The following is a 15815-nucleotide window of genomic DNA, read 5'->3' as shown; positions in this document are numbered from 1 at the left end:
ATCCAATATTAGTTCAGTGACAACACCAAAATATACTGTCTCTGAATTTATCATCCAATTTCTCAAGGAACATTTGATAAAAAACTTGCATAGTTCAGGACATCAACCCAAACCTCGGTCCAATGTAAGGATTGCCAACAAGTTTCAAATTAAACTATGCTCTCCCTTTCTCTCAATACTTATAAAAGTACAACATTTAAGCAACTAAGTAAAAATTGAGATTATGTCAGATAAACACCCACAACCTGAATAACAAATGGGTCTTACCTAAAGTTTGAATCCTCAAAAATTTTCCTAACATATTAGAAACATCCGAATCATGTCTCAAACACAATAACTACCCATCATCCTTTCTTCAAAGTGCTTATAACCTATTCTAGAATTATACACCTGGCAAAATATGGGGAGGTACAATGTTACTGATAAAGGAAACATCAAATTCACTGCAACCAAATCCATTACAAATAAAGATGCATCCTAATTGGCTAACTGTACACTATGTTCATTTCTATCCTTTAGATGACATAAACTGAGGTCCCATCTGTCTAAGTTAGTGGTAGCTCACGTTGATATGAAAGATCCCATAGCACATAATGCAAAAAGTAGAGGACCTTATTACAATTATAGCAATATAAGAAAAAGAAACACATTCACATGCTAATCACAATTAGCACAAGAAACCCGAAAGAACAAATTTTCAGTCACCCCACACTCTGATTTACAACCAGAACTTTTTAACACTGAATTCAAATTCTATGATTCATTATATATCACCCCTACAGCCTTCTTTCCAGAAAAAAAAACATACAAGTTAACATCTTCCTATCTATTACATTTATGCAACTTATATCTAGTCAGCAAAAAATGCATGAACTATATCAAAAGTTAACTCCAAAAAAACTTTGAGCCTCATTTCTAATCTTAACACATACTCAATAAAAAATACAGAGTTCAAAAAGATGAGTGGGTTAATCAAACCCAGCTCTCCTCCCCTCTTAACATGATTTAAATGGAATTCAGTTTAATAGGCAACAGATGAATAATTCGTAAGTAGTTAATTTTACCACCAAAAGGTAGGTTAACTTGAAGACTTTCCACATTTTTACAATATTTTCCAAAGTACTGAAGCATTCTGCCATTGCTCACAGACAGCCTAATCTTCACTGGATTGTATCTATAACACCATAGCAGACTTGTTATTAAAGACAATATTATCAACGAGTTCCTCAACTTTATAACCATAACATTTGTCTTGCTTATGGATAATCCAGCAATATCTAAAGTTACCACCATTAGCTCATGCAAACCTTCCCACACAAAGAACAAACTGTGCACTTCAAGTGTACCTAATAACTATTCCATTATAGCCATCTTCTTCATCTCTCTAAATTTTCTCTGCACCGTCCCTGTGACAGGGCTAGGGTGGCTGAGTAAACACCATATATTTTAAGTAAATCTATTCCAGTGCAATATTTCATTCATATATAACACTCATTTGCATAATTAATAAATCTTCAAACAAGAAAGTTCATTTTTTAGAAATAACAGCACACGTTTTTTCTGTGTTCCCATCAAAAGAGAATCCCAGTCCCCATGCCGAATACCCTACGAGAACTATTTCCTGCTCTTGTTCTCCAAAATGCATCTCTTATAGGGCAACTACCTAGGGCTCAAGTTCCTAGAGGTAAATAAGAACTCTTCTGACTGGTTAGCTAACCCATGCACATTTATATTATAAATGTCATCCTACTTGCACATCAATTTGTTCCCTATTTGCCCCTATAATTATAACTTTATGGAAAAAATTTACTTTAGCAAGTAAAGCTAAAATACACAGCAGCACTGGTATATATCAAATCACAATTTTACATTGGAAAATGTATTGTAAACTTTACCAATACAAAATTAACTGAGTTTTTCAATATATAGAACTGTTTACAAAATGAAACTGATGTGTATTTTTAACAAACAACATAGAACAGCAAAGAACAAAAATTAGAAGTAATGTACTTACCATAACTTGGTATCTGGGTTGTCCATTTTCATTCTTTCTCACTACTGGGTTACGGATCCGACCCGGACGCAAATTTTCAGACTTGGATCCTAGTTTTGAGCTCCTTCCTCTAACCATAATGCTTTACATTCTTGGTAGCTTCATTAGATCAAGTTTGCTGCCTTAATGCCTACCGGATAAAGAGACAGTATAGACAGAAAGCAATCAGAGGCTCAAACCAGGAGTGTAAAGGTTCCTATAAATTCAAAAGGTCCTCTAGAAATCAACAGGTTGGGAGATGGCAGGGAGGGAAGGTAAGGAAGAATGAAAACAGACAACACAAATGCCAAGTTATGGTAAGTACATAACTTCTAAATCTGATGTTCTTTTCATTCTTTCTCATTATTGGGTCAGGGTCCCCAGCTACATTACTATTAAGTGGCCTCAAGGAAGGATATCCCAAAGCACTGTTGAACCAAAAGCTCTACTTCTGGAGACAATGTTCAATTTATAATGTGTCACAAAGGAGTAAGTCTTTGACCAAGTGGCTGCAAAACAAATGTCATCAATTGATGCTCTGGCAGAGAAAACAGATAATGTACCCATAGATCTAGTAGCATGGGTTTTAGAAGGGCGAGGCAAGTTCAAGCCATTTGTTGAGTAAATTAATGAAATACAGTTAGTAATCCATTTAGCCAATGTAACTTTGGAAACTGCTTGACCTAGGTGGTTTGATGAGAAAGAACCAAATAGCTGGTCAGACTTTCTACACTGTTTTGTACTATGAAGTTAGAACCGCAGTTGTCTATGAACATCATGTAGATGCAAAATATATTCGCATTTGTTAGAACAATTTGAAAAGAAGACTGGCAACTGAATGCACTGATTTATATTAGTCTCTCTGGCTACCTTTGGCATAAAAGATGAAATGGTACGGAGAGATACTCTATCCTTATGAAAAATGATGCAAGGCAGTTTTGAAGATAAGGCCTGAAGTTTGGAAATTCTTCTTGCTGATGTGAAAGCTATGAAAAAGATGGTTTTCCAAGAAAGGAATTTCATTTCACAATCATTCACTGGATCAAAAGGTTTTTGCGTTATTCCTTGAAGAATAGTTAGATCCCATGGTGGGGTAGGATCTTTTATCAGGGGTCAAAGCAGAAAAATCCCTTTCACAAAAGCCTTACACAATTTAGATGCAGCAATGGAACCATCAACATCTCCTGCATGCAAACTGGAAATGGCTGCCAGCTGAAGTTTTACAGTGGAAAAAAACTAGCCCCTTCTTTGAACAGAGAAGCAAGAAAGAGAAGGATGGCTGAAATTGGGGCTGAGAAAGGATGGATATTCTCTCTGGATGCCCAAATGGCAAATCTTTTCCATTTGCTTTGGTACACTTTATTAATAGAGGCACTTTGGAAAGCTAAAACTGTCGCGAACAGGGGAAGCAAGCCTGGACCTTCATAGAATTACTGGAAAAGGAGACATCATGCGGTCAGTTTGAGGATGAGTAGACTGGGATGTTGACTCCCTGATGGATGAGAGGAGGTCCTGTCTGGGTTCCAGAACCCATGGGAGATATTTCAGATGAGACCACACAAAGGGGAAAAATATCTGACGAGGCCAGTAGGGATCAATGAGGATTACTGAACTCTTCAGCCTTCTGGCTTTCTGCAGAAACTTCAAGATTAACGGTAGTGGGGGATAGGCATAAAGGAGACCGGTGGGCCAATCTTGAACTAAAGCATCTCTCAAGGACTCCCCCAGAGGGGAGATCAGTGCAAAGCACTTGCTACACTTGTTTTGGGGAGAAGCAAAGAGATTGCAGCAAGTTTGGCTCAATGGCCAAAAATCGGATTCGCCACTGACTGACTGAAGGACCACTCTTGAGGGGTCAGAATGGAACTGCTGAGTTTGTCTGCTGGAAAGTTGGTTTCCCCCAGTATATGTGTTGCAACTAGAAAATGGTCTGAAGATATTACCATTCCCAGACCACCATGACCTCTCTGCATAATGGGTAAGAACGGGTTCCTCCTTGTTTGGTGATATACCAGACCACTGACATGTCTGTGTGTATTGCAATCTTCCCAAAGGGGAGACTGTCCTGAAAGGCTTGCACTGCTGAAAGAAATGCTCTCATGTCTAGGATGTTGATATGCAATATAGTCTCTGAGGTAGACCACATGCCTTGGACCATCTTTCTCTCAAAATGCCTGCCCCCCAGATGGGAAGCATCCATGGTGACTGTGGCTGTGGGGGGAGGAAGATGGAACAGCCTGCCTGGGAACATGTCGTCTGAATGAATTCATCATTGAAGATGTTGTTTGCAAACTGGAGTTAACTTGATAGGAACAGATAATTGCTGGTAAAGAATAGACAACTAAACAGCTAAGGTCCACCGGAGGACTCATATAAAGAATCTTGCTAAGGGTACTAAGACGATGGCAGCCGACAGAACCCAGGGCATGAAGAATGAGTCTTGCCAATGGAGACGGTAAAGAAATTATGTCCCATACCTGGTTTCCCATGGACATTATGTGATGAGGAGACAAAGAAGCTATCTGGTCCATTATATCTAGAAAGACACCAATGAATTCCAACCTCTGAATGGGTACAGGTTTGATTTGGTAAGATTTATAGTAATGCCCAAGAAGCTGATAATCTGGAACAAATAGTTCCTGGCCTGAAGCAGCTGATGCCAGGTTGGAGCAGTTAGAAGCCAGTTGTCCAAATTGGGAAAGACCTGGAATCCTTTCCATCTTACTTGAACTACCACTACTGCCATGCATTTGATAAGCACACTAGGGGCTGTGGTGAGTCCAAAGGGCAGAGCTCTAAACTGGCAATGACTGGGTCCCAGCCTATAAAACAAATGACTTCTGGAGCGTCTTGCCCATTTTGATGTGATAGTACACGTCCTGAAGGTCTACTGAGCACATCCAATCATTCTTGCGCAACAATGGTAGAATGGACTAAACCATAACCATCTAAAACATTGACTTCTTCACATACTGATTTAGATTATGCAGATCTAGAATGGCTCTTAGATCCCATGTTTTCTTTGGCACTAAAAAGAAGCAGGAGTTAATTCTGAATCCTCTGTTCAGTTGGGGCCTCTTGGATGACTTTTTTGCAGTAATTTTTGAATTTCCAGTACTGCATGCTCCCTCTGACTGGTTGGTACATTGAGGAGTTTCTTTTGTTCCACAGGAGGTGGAAGGGAAAAGGAAATGTAATAACTTCTGGAAATTGTGTTTAGCACCCAGGAATTTGTTGTTAGGTTGGTTCAGGTGTCTAGGTGCAGGAAACAATGACCCCTGACTACCTCCAGAGACAGACAGCTGGGCAGCACTTCAGGAGCAGTGATAGGGCTCATCAGACAATGGTTCTCTGAAGCCCTGATTCAGCAGACCCCCTCTGCCTCTGGGGTAGTGTCTACCACTGAAACTTACTCCTCTGCCTCTGAAGGAAGAATCCCCGCATTGATCCTGAAAAGCTCTTTGAGACTTTCAAAACCAAGTCTTCTTACCACCTCGCTGATTTTCGGGAAAAAGTATGCTGAGGGGTAGAAAACTTGATCCAGATGGCAGACACAGTCTTTCCTTCCTGCTTACTGTGGGTAAGAGTCTCTTTGGCGGCTGGCCCAAACAAAGAGGAGCAATTAAAAGGGGCACTGACAAAGGATACCTCAAAAAGTTCTGCAAAGTCACAAAGCCTCACCTAGACAAGTCTTCTGACTGCAATCGGCTGAACCTGGGGTACCCTCCACTGAATGGGAAATCAGCCTCATGGAAGAGCTAGTCATGGAGGTAAGAGTAGCCAACTGGGGAGACACAAGTGCTCATCAGACATGATCTCTGCAAGAAAGCTGGATAGCTCCTTGAACAAATCTCCCTGCAATCAATTCAAATGTGCCAAATAATTTAACGATCTATGTGTAAACATAGCCAATGCATAAATGCACTTACCAAACCTGTCCATCACTTGAGACTCCCTGTTTGGAGGATGGACAGAGGAGCTCTGTTCAGCTATCTCCTTCTTGGTGGCTGCTGGCACAACCATGGCATCAACAGAGACACCTTTGGACCAATAAAGTCTGCCTTCAGGGCGAACAAAAAATTTGTCTGGGCATTGGTTCGATAGTATACGGCTCCTTCCAAGCCTGTCAGGAAACTAGGTCAATGTGTTTGTCCACGGGGGGGGGGGGTCACCCAAGATGCAGACAGGCCCACCCCAAAGGCCTTCAAGAACACAGACTCTTCAGAAGGAGGAGGTTGGGCTGTCCAACCACCTTTTTGCCCAAGAATTTCCAAGATGTCTCCAAAGGAGACATCATCAGGTAGTGATTGTGGGGATCCTTCTCCCTCATCAAAATCTGCATCTTCTGTGATTAACTCCATTGGGGAATTAATATGCCTTCTATTGAAACATTTTCTTCCAAGGAACCTCCTCTGTGGGATGTTCAGGGGAGGTATCGGAAGAAAGGGGGTCTTCCTCGGGGGTTAGGAATTTGGAGGCTCCTCGAGGCAGGGTGACCCTGGACAGGGTTGATGGGCTCAGCACTCAGCTCCAGCAAAGATTGAAGGGGAGGATCAGAGGCAAAACAAGTCAGTTCTCTCTGAACAGAGAAGCCCTTTCCACAATCTGGAAAGTTGACAGACCCAGAGAAACTCACCCCATCTCCCTCAAAGCTAAAACCATCAAAGAAGCATGGAAAGGAACCACCCATGATCTGTGGTCTCCAGACAGAATCGGAATCAAGCTGTTGAGGGCTGAAGTGCAGAGAGAATGGGATGGGTCTGAGAAGGTTTGAACCAAACTCATCCCCCCAAATCCAACACCGACATCCCAGATCCAAGACCCACTCTGATCCAAAGAAATTGGAACAGAGAAGGTCAGGGTAGCTGTAGGAGTAGAGGAAGGGAGCTTCCTTGGATCTGACACTGACTCTTATCTGGTACTTAGGATCCTGGGACTCCAAAATCACTGGTCAGATTGGAGAAGGAGACTGAATCAGAGTAGCAGGGACCCTCACAGATCCTGTTGGGGATGGAGCTGACAACACCCCCATCTGGATTTGAATTTTGAGAAACCTCCGCATCATCCTGTGCATAACAACATCAGATAGACTCCTGCAGGACCAAGAGGCAATTGATGTAGGCCTGGATTGTCTGGATGGGATTAGGAGAAGTTTTGAGGGCAGTGTTGGGGAAACTGCCCTAATGGCGAACTCTGGAGTTCCAGTCCTAATGTTCGGATCTAGGATGGAAGAAGAATGCCTAGGAGAGGCAGTCACATTAAAGGTACATATCAGATCCAAGGAGCTCCTTGGATCCAACAGGGCAGAAGTTGGTCTTTGATCCAACAAGTTTGGATCCCAGGTCTTTGCAGACGTAGCTGGAGGCTCTGAGGAAGCTCCCAATGACTTATGGGAATATTTCTTTGGCTCCAAAGGCCCAGAAAGGCTAGCTGAGGGGGTTTGAGCCCCTGACAATTGAGACAAAGCAGACAACAGACCTTTTAGAATGGGTTTGTTCCTGGGATCAGCAACGGCTTAGGGGTTAAATCCCTCACAATTCCAACAATCTGACCATAGGTGAACTGACCCTAAACAATACACATATTTATTGTGCGCATTGGAATGGGGAATCTTATGCCCATATTCTGAGTAGTGCTTGAATCCAGTAGGCTTATCAGACATGATGCAAAAAACTATAACCTTTACTCTACAACACCACTTAAGAACTACAAGCACAGCAAGGAAAAACACTGTAAAAAACACAGCAATCCTGTAACTAACTACAACAAGGTAGAGTCAAATATAAATAAAACATTTTTTTTAACAACTCACAACATTGAAAATCGGAAAGGCAGAAGTGCCAACCATTCAGAGAGAAGCAGCAGGAAGGAAGAAGGGTAAAGTAACAAATTAGTCCCTAATGACTGCAAAATCCTGAAGGGAGGGGAGGAGAAGAATATGAGCAAAAAGATACTAGAAATAAAGACAGAATAACTTTATGAAGAAAAAAATAGACATCATCACACAAGGAGAAAACTCTAATGAAACCAGGAATCCGTGTTTTACCAGCTAGGAGGCAAATGAGACCTGAGGAAGTTACAGAGAGTGTAGGGCATTAATGGTAGAGGGAGGAGATTGAGACCTGGATCCGAGTCTGAAAAATATGCGACTTAGTCAGATCCATAACCCAATAGTGAAGAAGAATGAAAAGGACATCAGATCTTAAAATTAATTTCATATAGCTTTAAAGATGACTGCATGTTGATTTTGTTACCCACAAGCTTTGTTATTTGTCCACCTCCAAGGTTTTCCTACCTTTTAATTAGTCAATCATATATTACATAATTATGAAAACACTTGAAAAATACTAAACACATGAAAATTATGTACTTATCATAACTAGTGAGGCATGTTGTCTTCATTTTGTTGAGTTCAATGTTTGGGATATTGGATTTGACTGGATCTGACCTCTGCACCTTTAGAAGCTATGGATCTAGGGCTCTGTCTTCTCCCCTACCCACAATCCGTCTCTTCCTTCAAAACACCTCAGATCAAGTCTGCCTACTTATCAATAAACAAAAAAAAAGAAGTTATGTACTCACCATAACGTTCCATCTGAGTAGTTGTATTTCACTTGTCTTCAACCTGTGGGTCTACGGATTCGAATCAGATCTGAGACGGCTGCACCACTAGCATCTGATCCAAGCTCCTCCCCTTACACATAATGCCCCCATGCTTCCTTCCTTCCCTCAGATCAAGTTTGCTGCTCAACAAAACATAAGCCCGACCCAATCAGACCTTACCACTAATGGCTCCCTAATATCCCTAAGCCAAGCATAACAAGGAGAGCTACTATAGTGTTCACCTGCTATATACAAGGTTAGGACAACAGTGACAAGGTCGGGGGGAAGGAGAGGGGGATGGTTGAAGAGAAATGAAGTACAACTACTCAGATGGAAAGTTATGGTGAGTACATAAAGTACAGTTGTGTACACTTACCATAAATGTAGATGCTCAAGTGTATTCACTGTTGCGGTCATCACATTTGGGTTATCTGCCTGCAGGTAGCCCTCAGCTGGCATGAATACCAGAGTCTTGGGATTTCTGTGTCAGATGCTGTCACTTCTTCTATGATGTCATGTCATCAGGGGTATAAAACATGCAGCTGACGCAATTACATCAGTTTTTCTTGCCTCAGATGTCAGGTGCCCCCACAACAGGAAGCAATTAAATGGTGTGGAACACCCCCACTAAAACACAAATACACATAGTATAAGATAAAGCCAAACCAAAAAGGATAGGTGAAAACAAAGACAATCAGGGGGCTGGAGGGAGGGTAACCAGGACTGCAGCAGTGAACACACTCGAAACTATACATTTATGGTAAGTATACACAACTGTACTATGTTCTTCGTGTTTCACTGTTGCAGTCATCACATTTAGGTTGATTCCCAAAGCTAAGGAGGGGCGGAGATAGATTTAAGAAGCATTAGGGTGGGCAATCAGACCCTGTAAGACTGCTGTGGCAAATCTAGCTCTGGATTTAGAAAAGATAGGCAAGTGGTAATATGCTTGGTGAAAGTATGTACAGAGCTCCAAGATGCAGCTGCCAGGATGTTCCTGGTAGGGCCTCCTCTGAGAAATGCAGTAGAGGTAGATGCAGCCCTAGTGGAATGTGTTCTTATCCCCTGTGGGGTAGGTTTTCCATGGTGCTTGTAGCAGAAATGGATGCAATGTACTATCCATTTAGAAATAGTTTGCTTTGAAATGGCCTTCACCTCTGCCCCTGCAACAAAGCTGACTAGCAGCTGGTCAGATTTTCTGAGAGGCTTAGTCCTGTCCAAATAGAATCTAAGCTGTCTGTGCACGTCCAGAGAATGCAGTATCCTTTCCCCTTTATTCTGAGGGTTAGGGAAAAAAGTAGGCAAATGAATGGACTGGTTTAAAGCCACACTGGACACCACATTGGCCATAAAAGATGGGTTAGTCCTGAGGGAAACCCTGTCCACATGGAAGATAATAAAGGGTTCCACTGCCATAAGGGTCTGCAGTTCAGACACCCTTCTTGCTGAAGTGATGGCTAGACATAAAGCTGTTTTCCAAGAGAGGAATTTTAACTCTGCTGTAGCAGCCGGTTCAAAGGAGGGAAGAGTAAGTTTTTCCCATACAAAGTTAAGGTCCCAGGCTGGAGTGTGAGCTCTCCTGGGAGGTCTTACATTTTTGGCCCCTCTAAGGAACTGTTTTACTAGAGGATGAGAGAAGAGGGGTGGCTCAGTATTATAATGAGCTGAGATGGCTGAGGCATGAATCTTAATTGAAGAGAAGGATAGGCCCTTGTGGAGCATTTCTGTTAAGTAATCTAGTATATGAGGTAAGCTGGGCACCTTTGTGCCCCTCCCCTGAGACTGGCTCTAGGAACAGTATCTTTTCCACTTTTCTGAAAAGGATTTTCTAGTACTAGGCCTCCTTGCCTCCAGAATGACATCCAGCACCTGCTTACTGAGGGATGCTAAAGGTGAAGCTCAGGGGATTAGACAGGCTGTAAGGTTCAGGGTTTGAAGCTGAGGGTGCAGAATCTGGCCCGCCTGCTGGGACAGCAGGGAGGGGGTCTGATGCAGGTGCCATAGTTGTAGCACTGTTATACTGCGCCAAAAGAGGATACCAGTGCTGGCGTGGCCTGTCTGGTGCAATCAGGATTGCCCTTGGCTTGTCTTGTTTGATCCTTAGAAGAACCTTTGAGAGGAGAGGCAGAGGGGGAAAGGCATAGACTGAGAGGCTTTCCCAGGTAAAGGACAGGGCATCCACTCTCCATGCTTCAGTGTGGGGAGTCCTGGTGCAGTATTTGTTCAATTGATTGTTCTGAGGGGAGGCAAACAGGTCCACTTCTGGTGTCCCCCATCTGTTCCTCAAAAGCTTGAATATTTTGGGTTCCAGTTTCCATTTGTGTGGGTCCATGAGATTTCTGCTTAAGTCGTCTGCCAGTGAATTTAGTTTGTCTGGCAGGAATTGAGCTTGTAGGTAGACTTGGTTGCTCAAGGGTGTGTTCCACAGAGCCATGGCTAGTCTGCAGAGTGAGTAGGAATGGGTTCCCCCTGCTTGTTTATGTACCACATAACTGTGGTGTTGTCTGTCTTTACCAATAGTTGTCCTGGAAGAATGAGGTCTTTGAAGGCTGTCAGAGCATTCTGTACAGCTAACATTTCTTTTTGATTGATATGCAGGTGCATCTGCTTTGGGTTCCATTTGCCCTGAATGCAGTGCCCCTCCATGTGAGCCCCCCATGCATTGTCTGATGCGTCTGTTGTTAGGGTTTGGGCGGCAGGGGGTAGAGTGAAAGGGAGATCCTTGTTATGGTTGCAGGCCTCTGCCCATCAAAGGAACACTGCACTTAGACAAGGAATGATAGGAATTATTGTTTCCAGGTCCGGAGAATGTTGACACCATAGACTTTTTTAGATACCATTGAGGTTTCCTCATATGCAGTCTTGCATATGGAATTAACAGAATGCAAGAGGCCATGAACCCCAGTACTTGCAGTATTTTCCTTGCAGATAACTGGGTTTTTGTGGCCAGTAGGTTGAAGTAGGTTGTCAAACAAATTTGTTTCTCTGGAGTGAGGAATGCCATCTGGGAAGTTGTGTTCAAGCTTCCTCCCAGGAATACAATCTGTTGGCTGGGTACTAGTTGTGATTTCTTTTTGTTGATGGTGTACCCCAGTGAAGTTAGAAGTCTCTTTACAAATGCCAGGTGCTGTAACAGCAAGCCCTGACTTTCTGCCTAAATCAGGCAATCGTCCATGTATGGGTAAATTTGAATTCTTCTCTGCCTGCAAAGGGCAATGGTTGGAGCTAGGCTCTTTGTGAATACCCTGGGCGCAGTAGACAAGCCAAAGGGAAATACAGAGAACTGATAGTGCATAGAGCCTGCCCTGAAGTGTAGGTATTTCCTGCAAGATTCCCTTATGGGGTTGTGCAGGTAAGCTTCTTTTAAGTCTAGGGTTGCCAGGCAGGAATTCTTGGCCAGCACAGGAAGCAGCTGTTGGAGAGTTAGCATTCTGAATGTTGGAACCACCAAAAAGGTGTTGAGAATAGACAAATCCAGGATGGGACACCAGGAGTTTTCTTTTCTGGGAACCAGGAACAGTCTTGAATAAAAACCTTGTCCCCTTTGTTCTGCCAGGACAGGCTGAATAGCCTTGATGCTGAGTCGAGAGAGTACTCGCTTTTGGGACTCTACCTACTGGTTTGGGGGGAGGTCTGGCCATCCACTTAGGGTTGGGAGTGAGTGGAAGTGGAATCTGTATCCTAGAGAAACAATGTTCAAAACCCATTTGCCCTGGGTAATATATTCCCAGTTTTTTGCATGCAGGGTGAGCTTTCCTCCTAAAGGTGCAAGTAGCTGAGCAAAGCTTGGAGGAGTTAAGGATAAGTCCTTGTGCAATTTTACCATGGGGGGGTGGCTTACTACACCCTGCTTCGGACGTGGGAGCACCCCACTGCTTAGATCTGTGCATAACCTGAGACTGAAGTCTTGGCGGTCTGCTGCCCCTGGGTTTGGACTGAGAAGGCCTGGAAAGGGCCAGTTCTTAGAAGGCCAATGCCTACTGAATCTAGGTGGCTGTACTTGTAAAAAATCTTTAACAGTTTGCATAGATTTAGCTTTTTCCTCCATCCTTTTGAGGACAACTTCTGCTTTACTGCCAAATAGGCACTCTTGGTTTAAGGGTGCATCCAGTAGTTTTGCTTTTACCAGTGACAGCAGCCCTGCAAGATGCTTCTAAAGCATCAAAATCACACTGCAAAGTATGTTTACCAACTTGGTCAGCAAAATGCATGAACTCTTGTAAGTCATTGTGTTCTGCACAATCAGGAATCAACATAATTTTCTGTTTAATTAGTCCCATAATATGCTGCTGATACTTTAACATATGAAACTGGCAATTTAAAGCTCTAATGGCCAGAGTAGCAGAGGTGTATACATTCTTACCCCATCTGTCTAAAGCCCTAGAATCCCTGTCAGAAGGGGTAGGATTTTTAGCTGTAGAAGCCTTAATACCTTTTGGTCCTTGGGAAATGGTCTCTGGATCCACAGTAGGATTCTTGAAAAGGAATTTGTGAGAGTCAGGTACTCTATAGTACCTGTCAGGTTTCCGGGGAGATGAGGCAAAGTAAGGCTGGATTCCAAGAAAACATCATCTACGATCTCGAGAACAGGAGGGATAGCTAGAGGTCTGTGCTGTGGTAGGTTTAAGAATTCCCTGAGTATCTTTTTGGGCTGAGAATATTCGTGGCTTTCCCAGTGGAAATGTTCCCTAAGGGTATGCAAGGTTTCACCATAAGAAAAATCTTCTGGAGGGGAAGCAGAGGGAATGGAATCCTCTGCATCAGAATCCTCATAGGTAGATAAGGGTAAATCCTGGTAGTTAGAAGGAACAGAGATATCAGATTCCTGATCAGAAGAATCAGGAGGAAGGTCAATTCTAGGTCTCTTAGAGGGGGCTGGCTTCCCCTAATTAAGGTAATAAGGTCTTCAGCCATTCTTATAATTTGTTTTTGAGGCATGTGGGCCTGAGAATGTGCTTTGGTCGTCGGTTTTCTAGGCTTAGTATGACCTTTAGGCCTGAGGAATTCGGTATTTTTGGCTTGAAACAAAATCATCGGTTTAATATGAAAGTCGGTAGGCCTGAATACACCCTCAGAAGCTAGTGCCTGCACAGCGGCTCTGGACCCATCCAAGGTAGAGACAGCCACAGGTTCCATAAGTGAAGAAGCATCTCGTAGCATACCGGACTCCGAATGGGTCTCAGTAGAGTCTTGCGAATCTGTAGAAGCGGGTAACATGGTCTGCGAAAGCAACTCACTGAGTACTGGCAGACTGGTGACTAGTTTAACGGAAGCGTCGTCGGCAGTTTTGGATCTATGCAGTCTGTCTCTGTCTTTATCCTTACATTTTTTCAGAAGATTGCTAGTCGGATGGCTTAACGAAGCCATTTCACAGTACGGAGATCAAAAGCAAAGGTATTTAACTACAAAAATAGCCAGACGATGAATAGTTTGGGCATTGAACAAGATACAAAACAGACAGCGTGGGATGTCGTGGTCTGGGCCTAAACAAGTGACACAGTAAGAATGAAAATCTCTATGAGGTATTTACTTTCCACAGGCAATACAATTATTAATTTTTTTCTGACATCAGTTAGAACAAGAAAAAGAATCCCCAAGGGGTACTTATCTTTTAGAAGACTTCAGGTCTGAAAATCGAAAACGAAAATTTCAGGAGTCGGCCGACCGGCACTTGCAAACTGCTTCTGCTTCGGGCACCGCACGGCAAGAAAGACTGATGTAATAGCGTCGACTGCATGTTTTATACCCCTGACTACCTGGAAGAAGCGACAACATCTGACGCAGAAATCCCAAGACTCTGGTATTCAGGCCGGCTGAGGGCTACCTGCAGGCAGATAACCCAAATGTGATGACTGCAACAGTGAAACACGAAGAACATCTTCTTTATCTGAAGTAGTTGACTTCATTTAGTCTTCAACTTGTGGGACAGAGTCCCCAGCTACTAACACCTGGGTGGGCCTCATGGAAGGATATTCCGGAGCACCGCGGAGCCAAAAGATGCCCTACTCCTGGATACAATGTCTAAATGTAATGTGAGATGAAGGTATGAGATGAGGACCAAGTAGCCACAGAACAAATATCATCCAGCAACACCCTGGATCAAAAGGCCACTGAAGTGGCCATAGACCTGGTGGAATATGCTTTTACCTGACCCGCAGGGGGAAATGTCTTTGTCAGAATATGCTCGAATTACACACTTGGAAATCCAATGAGCAATGGTCACTTTAAAAATTGGCTTGCCTAATAATGGCTTTGAATAAGAGACAAACAACTGATCAGTTTTGCAAAAGGATTTCGTTCTGTGTAAATAAAATCTCAGTTGCCTATGTACATCCAACAAATGTAGTTTATATTCACCCCTGTTTTGGAAAATAGGAAAGAAAACAGGAAGATTGATAGTTTGGTTGATAATGGTTTTTGAAGTCACTTTGGGAAGAAAGGACAGATTAGTGCACAGGGAAACCCTGTCCTTATGGAAAACCATGTAAGGAACTTTGATGGACAATGCTTGAAGTTCTGACATCCTCCTAGCAGAAGTGATAGCCATCAAAAAGGCAGTCTTCCAAGATAGATATTGCACGTATACTGATGCTGCAGCCTCAAATGGAGGGGAGACTACAGCATGAAGTACGTAGGTGAGGTCCCATGGAGGTGTAGGATCGCTCAACGGGGGTCTTAAAAGAAAGGTACCTTTAAGGAAGGTCTTGCAAAATCTAGAAGAGGCTAGGGAAGCCATGTTTTCCCTCACATGAAAATTAGAGATGGCAGCTAGTTAGATTTTAACAGTAGAAGAGCTAGCATCTTGATGAAAGATACTTGCCAAAAATTCTAAAACTGCTGGGACTGGAGTCGTAAAGGGATCCAAGTTATGTTGAGAGGCCCATATGGAGAACCATTTCCACTTGCTATGATATATTTATTGGTGGAAGATTTGTGAGTTGCCACCAAAATGGTTTTAACTAGAGAGGATAAACCAGGAGTCCTAATCATTAATGGAACTAGAGCAGCCAAGCGGTGAGCTTCAGACTGTACAGATCTGGGTGAGGAATCTTCTAGGGATGAGAAATGAGATCCGGAACTAGATCTAAAATCCATGGTGGAACTATCACGAGACCAAAGGAAGGGGAACCAGACTTGGTGAGGTCAGAATGGGGCAATGAGGATCACTGTGCTCCCAGCC

General features: G+C 43.0%; 1 protein-coding gene across 1 annotated transcript in view; it reads right to left on the bottom strand.

The window, feature by feature from the left end:
- The window catches only part of CLUAP1 (clusterin associated protein 1), a 960319-nt gene that overhangs the window by 214313 nt on the left and 730191 nt on the right, over positions 1-15815 (bottom strand). The gene's annotated exons all lie outside the window — the stretch shown is intronic.

Source organism: Protopterus annectens, chromosome 12.part0 (genome assembly GCF_019279795.1).
Source record: "Protopterus annectens isolate FY-2018-M chromosome 12.part0, PAN1.0, whole genome shotgun sequence".
Classification (NCBI taxonomy): domain Eukaryota; kingdom Metazoa; phylum Chordata; order Ceratodontiformes; family Protopteridae; genus Protopterus; species Protopterus annectens.
The sequence above is the reverse complement of the archived record's forward strand: the minus strand, read 5'-3'. Positions and strand labels throughout refer to the sequence as shown.